The sequence below is a fragment of the Trichechus manatus genome, unplaced genomic scaffold (genome assembly GCF_000243295.1).
Source record: "Trichechus manatus latirostris isolate Lorelei unplaced genomic scaffold, TriManLat1.0 scaffold00009, whole genome shotgun sequence".
Lineage (NCBI taxonomy): Eukaryota > Metazoa > Chordata > Mammalia > Sirenia > Trichechidae > Trichechus > Trichechus manatus.
This window is the reverse complement of record NW_004443945.1, coordinates 4,261,722-4,269,362: the sequence shown is the minus strand read 5'-3', so window position 1 is coordinate 4,269,362 and position 7,641 is coordinate 4,261,722. Positions and strand designations below refer to the sequence as shown.

General features: G+C 45.3%; 1 pseudogene; it reads right to left on the bottom strand.

Annotated features, from left to right (window-relative positions):
- Positions 1-212: 212 nt before the first annotated feature.
- Positions 213-3,937, bottom strand: LOC111819461 (zinc finger protein 239-like; annotated as a pseudogene).
- Positions 3,938-7,641: the final 3,704 nt, after the last annotated feature.

Sequence of the window (7,641 nt, the reverse complement as noted above, 5' to 3'; positions counted from 1 at the left end):
AGCTGATCCAGTCACCATTAGTGTCATCAAAGCAGGAGGACAAAGCCTCCTCTGTCCCTAAGGGAGGGCCTCAGGGACAAGAATCACAACCTCCTCTTACGAAGCTGTGAAAATTAAGTCCCAGAATCACAATGAAGACATATCAAGATGGTGACATAGTCAAATTCAGAACTCTCTGAATCCTCTGGGAATTGCCTTCCATTTCAACAGCACAGATAAGAAAACCCTGAGTAGGATTTCATAAGCCAAGTTAGCATTTAGTAAGAGAAAAAAAATAAGGTCTCTTGGACTGGAAGCTAAATCCCCTCTCCCCATTTCATCTGAGCAACTTGGTATAGAATGAAGGACCAAATGAACTCTTTTGGGGGGATAGATCCCCTAATGTTTTCAAACTTGATGCTTTCAAGATGTCTCCCCTACATTTGGGAAGCATTTAGAGTCTCTCTCCCACGAGTCGTCCGATATGCACTTAAATGTGAACTATTGCTGAATCGCCTCCCACATTCACTACATTCATAGGGTTTCTGTCCTGTGTGGATTCACTGGTGTATAAGACTTGAGCTCTGGTTGAAGCTTTTCCCACATTCCCCGCATTTATAGGGTGTCTCTCCAGTGTGAATTCGCCGGTGAGTAATGAGGTTTGAATGGTCACTGAAACTTTTTCCACATTCAAGACATTTGTAGGGTTTCTCTCCTGTGTGGATCCTCTGACTGCTGGTGAAGGTGGAACTCTTATTGAACTTTTTCCCACACTCAGGGCACTTGTAGAGCTTTTCACCAGTGTGTGTCTGCCAGTGTGCACTGACATGTGAGCTATTGGTGAAACTTTTTCCACACTCACTACACTTAGGGGTTTCTCTCCTGTATGGATTCTCTGGTGCATAATAAGGCTGGAGCTCTGGTTGAAGCTTTTCCAGCACTCTCCACATTTATAGGGCTTTTCTCCTGTGTGGATTCTCTGGTGTGCTATGAGGTTAGAATGATCACAGAAGCCTTTTCCGCATTCGGGGCATCCATAGGGCTTCTCCCCAGTATGGATCCTCTGGTGGCAAACTAGATGTGAGCTTCGGCCAAAGCTTTTCCCACAATGGCCACAGTTATAAGGTTTCTTTTCTCCAGTGTGGGCTAATCTGTGGACAGCCAGGTGGGAACTCTGACTGAAATTTTTTCCACATTCAAAGCACATAGTGGATTTTTCTCCTGTGTAGGTTCCCTGAGGACCTATGAATTTACGTAAGTCTCTGGTGGAGAGAGGGACTCTTGTACATCTTCTAGGGCTATTTCCCATTGCTTTTCTGCCCCATATTCACTTTTCCAGTCTTTCTTCCAATTAGGGTATTGGGAAACATCCATTTTGGATCTTTCTAACAATGTCCCAGGTAGTTCTACTTCCTCTGAAATGTCTTGGCTTGAATTCTCCTCATTCTCAGTCCTTGTCTCAAGATCTGGAAGAATGAAATGAAACTGTAAATGTAACCTATTTTCTGAACTCAGAAGAATGGAAACAATATGAAAGAGGTCCTCACTGGGTGCTTAAAGACAAGCTATTGATGGTGGCAGACAGGAAATAGTCAAGTTTCCATTAACCAGGGACAATAAATCAGAAGATGGCCGACAGAGTTCCAGGCTCGCTCACTTCCCCAGCTTCTAAACAAGAAGGTCATATGGAGAAAGGCTGGGAAGAGGAGGCGGGGCCCAGGCCCATTTCCCCCTCTTTAACCAGAGCAGCTTCCCACTCCTCAGAGGCTCTGCCCCCAAGCTTGGCTCCTCGTCGCCCTCTGCCCACCTATGGACCAGCAATCAGTACTAAGAAGCCACTCCTCTCTTCTTGATATTTCGTACCAGGTAGAGGGATATTTCTTAGAATACATCTCTTGGCCTCTCTCCATCCCTTACTTATTTCTCTGGGGATGGGGTGGGAGGAATGCCTTATTTAATTAATGAGGAATGGGACATGCAGGGCTCAGATCAGCAGTGAGGCTCCGTAACTGCAGGGCAAGGCCTATGGCTGTCTAGTGCAGGCTGTGAAGATGGGTGTCTGCTCAATGCTGGGTTCCGTATTAGAAACCCACTGGAGCCACACACCTAAGTCACATTCTCCAACAGCTTCAACAATTACAAAGCTGGCATTTTGATCCCAAATATCTCACTTATGGCTATTTCATTTAGCCTAGTATCTGGGTCGGGGAAGCAGAGTACTATTTATTGAACCCCTTAAAATCTAACAAAAGTGACTGAGCCCCACCAAGGAAAGGAGCTCATCCCAGGTCCCTCCTTGATATTGACCTGGAGAAATTCACCCCTCCAATCATCTAAGGATTACTGTACTTTTAACTTTGGGTTATTCATGCTTACTTTCTCTGTTAACCTGGTAAATGACAGTTGACAGTTGTTAAAATTCAGATAGAAATTTAAGAGGAAAATCACAAACACTCATAATTCTGTTTTCTAAGGTAACTAAGGTTCAAAAATAAAGGAGCAGACCTTCCTGGGTTCTACCTGCTTCTCTGCTCTTTTCCCATCCCCGGTGGCTCCAGCACACGGAACAGTGAAGCAGAGCGTCAGGTGCCTGGCTCCACTCTTGCCCAGTGCTAGCTTGTCCGTGTTCAAAATTTGGGGACTGACTTCTTTGTTGGCGGGATATTAGTTTTCACTTGCTTTTACCCATTTCCCACCTGCACAGGAAGCTTTCCAAATTTCCATGCAGTCCTAGAGATTGCCATTCCCAAGCTCTTCACCTCTCTCCAGCGTCCCATCTGGCTGGGGAACTGGAAGTCCTGCCTAAGGAAAAGCAAGGAGGGGCATGGAGTTCTTCTGTAATTTGCTTTCAGTCCTCATATCTGGAAGTGGTAGGTGAAATGAGAATGGAAGCACCTCCCAGAAAGGTCTAGTTTTCAGATGAAAAAGTTTCATTAATGATTTAGGAACCTTAAGTGAGAATACAGGGCAATGCACTTACCTATTTTAATAATAATTATAGCAATGATGATAATGAAAGCTGACATTTACTGAGTGCTACATGCCAGGACCCTCATTAACAGCCCAGTGAGGTAGGTACTATCACTATGCCCATTTTATAGATGAGACAATGAGGGCTCAGGGTGTTTAACCAACTTGCTCAAGAACAGACAAGTCTTTAGGTGGTAGACTGTTGCATATAACATATGCAGAGTTCACACCTATGGGATATTTTAGATGGAAAAACAAAAAAAACTGAAACTGTAACTTCTCTCTCTTCTGTTTCTATATTATTTTTTAAAAAAAAAAACAAAACAAAACCAGTTCCTGTTGAGTTGATTCCGTCTCATGGCAACCCCACATGTGTCAGAGCAGAACTGCTCTCCATGGAGTTTTCAATAGCTGTGACCTTTTGGAAGTAGATGGCCAGGACTTTCTTCCAAGGTGCCTCTGGGTGGAGTCGAACCTTGAACCTTTCAGTTGGTATTCAAGTGCTTAACCATCTGCGCCACCCCGGGACTCCTCTATAATATTGTTACTAAAAACAAGCAGAGCGACTCCTGTGCTATAGAGCAGAGCAAAAACCTCAACATGGTCTTTGTGAGTTACCCTGGACTGTTGGGTCAGTGGAGGGCTGAATCAAGCAATATCTGAAGATAGGATGTAAATAGTCTTCCCTTAAAGAAGTCACTAATTTTCTTCCTACTGAGGCCATTTCCTGATACAGATTAGTGGTAGCAGAGCCAGGGCAATAAATCATGCCTCCTTATCTCTGGTCCCTAATGCTTCCCAGAGGACTTCATCTCTCCCACTGTTTTGAGGTGCATGGGGGGAGGGCTTACCATTGGGACTCCCCCTCAAAGCCTGGGAATCCAGGCTCCTGGGCTCCTCTCAGTGCTCCTCTGCCTGTCCCACCTTCTGGCACTGCCTCCTGGTTCTTTCTGGAGTCGTCTCTATTCCACAGAAGGCCTCCTGCCATCTCTAAGGTATCAAGGGTGTTAGCAAGGGTCCAGGGACTCATCAGGGCCTCCATCTCATCATAGAAGGTACAGGTGTCTGGTGTGTGGGTGCTCCTGGCTTTGTGATAGTTGGTGTGGAGGTTTTTGAACCGGTAGCGACACTACTCCAGGGTTCGCAGGAAGCCACATTCTTGCAGCCGCTGTGCCACAATCCGGTACACCTGGCGGTTCCGATGGCAGGTCCGGAGTTTCTTGTGAATGCAGGGCTCACCAAGAATTCCCAGGAAAATTTTAGTTTCTTCATACCCCCAGTGCACACCTGGGGGAAAGGTACGCAGTTAAGCTAAGACATAGCTGTTGATTTTGTAAAGAAGACCCCTACTCATTACCACAGCATTTAGTGATTTCCTAAGAAGTAATCCAGTGGCTTTTTTTCTCTGTGACAGGACTGATCAGTACATCCAACAATACGGACATATTTATTTTTAAGCTTATAAACATTCTTATATAATGCTTTTTTATTGTTGTAAAAAATATATGTAACACAATATTTGCCAGTTCAGTGTTTTTCATGTGTACAATTTAGCGACATCAATGACATTGATCATGTTGGGCAACCATCATAATGGTTCTTCTTTTTTCTCAATTACTCACACTAACAAAGGGCTGTCCCATTTGTATGAAAAATAGTCTTTCATTGTCCTTTCCAAACTATCATAATATGCCCTGAATACATATGGCACCTCTGAAATAACTGGTTGGGATGTGGTCATCTAAACCCTGTTAACAACTAGGACCCTCCCATCTTGCTCCTGATGAGCTCTTACCACTAGGACTCCAAAACAGGGCTGAGATACCAGGGCTTCCATATACTTCTTCAACCCCCAGTTCTTCCCCATCAGAATCCTGTCATGGCTCCTGAGTGTCCTTTCTCCAGAGATGAGGCTGTGAAGCCTACATTCCGCCCCTGCTTCCCTGACCTGCCTTCTAACACAGCCTCAGCCAGCATCACCTCCTCCTGTTCCCAGCAACCCCTCTGCAGTTCTTCATGCTTCACATCGTGGTCCCTCTGCCCAAGCAGACACCCTGCCATCTCTGGGATGGGGGTGGCAGCCTGAGGGCACATCAGGGCCTCATCTCATCATAGAAGGCACAGGTGCCTGGTGTGTGGGTGCTCCTGGCTTTGCGGTAGTTGGTGTGGAGGTTTTTGAACCGGTAGCGACACTGCTCCAGGGTCCGTAGGAAGCCACGCTCACGCAGCTGCTCAACCACAATCCGGTACACCTAGCGGTTCCAATGGCAGGTCCGGAGTTTTTCATAGATCCAAGACTCACTGAGAATTCCCAGAAAAATCTTGGCTTCCTTATAGCCCCAGTGCACCCCTGCCACCTTCTCATCCTCCAGGCCCTGCCACTCCAGCTCATCCCAGGCCTTGGCTCTTCTCAGGACTGGCACCCGGCCAGGCCTAACTCTGACTCTGCCCACTAGGGAGCCTGTTACACTCTCCTTGTCTCTGGAGCATTGAAGGTCTGGGCTCTGTGGTGTTTCCTGCTTCAGGTGGGTGCTCACACTGGGTCTGTGGGTTAGAAAATCTGTTTGCTGGAAGACAAACAGAAGACATAATGGTTTGATGAATCTAATCCTAGTTTATATTCCAAGGAGAGGAATTTAAAAAAAAAGTGTAATGAGATTTTTGGGAAGAGTCAGTGAAAATAATATTAAGGGCTGTGAGGACATTACACGAAAAAAACCCAGGCCCAAATCTCTTTTAACCGTATGACCATGGTCATCTATAACAAATAAAATTCAGGTATTTTCGGCTTTACTGACCCCAAAATAAACTTTCAATCTGTTTTCCTTTCTGTGCTTATCTTTGGTGACTTGACTGTGGTATTTGATTGCTACATCTTTTCAAGCATAATTGAACAAAGGAATGGATTTCAAAAATTCAATCCAAAAGATCTGGAGTAGTGAATACCACAGAAACCTCTCAACAAACTCTGACTCTAAGAGAGAAAGGCATTCTTACCTGGTGAGACTCCACTGGCAGAATTCTCTGGAGTTATTTCTATACAGTGGTTGCTCTGTCCAGGGTCTGGTTGCCTCTGTGTCTCCTGGGAGACATACACAGCCACATCACCAAACGTCACCAACTCGAGGAAAATAACACCCCAGCTCAAAACATGCTGTCTTGGGACAAAATGCCTCTATACTGGCTGTGTCTGAGGGCAGATGACTAAACAAACTTAGAAGAAACTAAAAAGTGAGTTCTCTTTGGCTTTTAAATGCAATAAAGGTGAGGGGGAGTGATGAGAGAGAGAAACTAGCTAATGTTTACTGAACACCTATGCAGCATGTACTGTGCCGGAAGCTTCTCATCCTTGCTCAAAGTCACACAGCTAGGATGTGGCAGAACTGGGATTTGAACTCAGGTCTGATTCTGAAGCTTTTGTTTTTTGTTTTTTTCCCACTACACGATATTTCAAGCCATGTGAGCAAGAGCGACACACAAGAAGGAAGCAACCAGTAACTTGAAGGCAAACAAGCAAATTAACATAATCTGACAATCCCAGGTTCAACGGAAAGAATAATTATAATACAATCCCTCAGTGCCTCAGCTGTGGCACTGCCTTACACAGGTAAGGAGATTTGGGCAACATTTTTCAAAATCTTGGAGACTAATCTGTAAAGTTCTACCACCCATCTGTCAGTTTATTGTACTGTGGCGGCTTTTGTGTTGCTCTGGTGCTGGAAGCTATCCCACTGGTATTTCAAATACCAGCAGGGTTACCCATGGGGGATGGGATTCATCAGTGCTTCCAGACTAAGACAGACTAGAAAGAAAGACCTAGTGATCTACTTCTGAAAATTAGCCAATGAAAACCCTATGGGTCACAACAGAATATTGTCTGATATAGCACTGGAAGATGAGCCCCCTAGGTTGGAAAGCACTCAAAATACCCAGTGGCCACCACAGTGGACTCGAGCATACCAAGGACTGTGAAGATAGCTCAGGCCCAAGCAGCTTTTCATTCTGTTGTACACGGAGTCATCATGAGTCGCAGACGACTCAGTGGCAACTAACAACAGCAGCAGCAATCTGTAGTTACTGGGCCTCCCTGCTGCGTAAAATTCCTTTGGAACTTCTGACAGATAAGCCAGTTGACTGCAAAGGGACCCACTCAAGTAGTAACAGGTGACCTGAGTGAGAGAAAAGTACAGCTCACCGGGGAGCTGCTCACGGTCTCCTGGTCACTGCTGTCCTCCACAGGAAGACCCGGAGCCCAAGGAGCAGGCGGGGCTGGGGGAAGAGAAAGGAGCCATCAGAGTACAATGGTTTTTGACTCCTGGGGACAACCCCAGCTGAGTTCAGAAACAGTTCTGTCTTCCTCCTACTCTTAGTGTCTACTTCTTCCGATCAAAGGAGAGTTAGCAAAAACCAAATGACACATTTCTAAGAGGAAAAGAATCAGAATTTGCCCTTCCATATCCATCCAGGTTATTGACTGTCACAGTGTTATGATTTTGTTTTTCAGTTTTGGTAACACATTTGAATCACACTTGCCTTGAGAATGACTACCTTTTAGCTTAACCCTATCTTGTGCCTTTCCCACTGTTTTAGTCATCTAGTGCTGCTACAACAGAAATACCACAAGTGGATGGCTTTAACAAAGAGAAGTTTATTTCCTTACAGTAAAGTAGGCTAGAAGTCCAAATTCAGGGC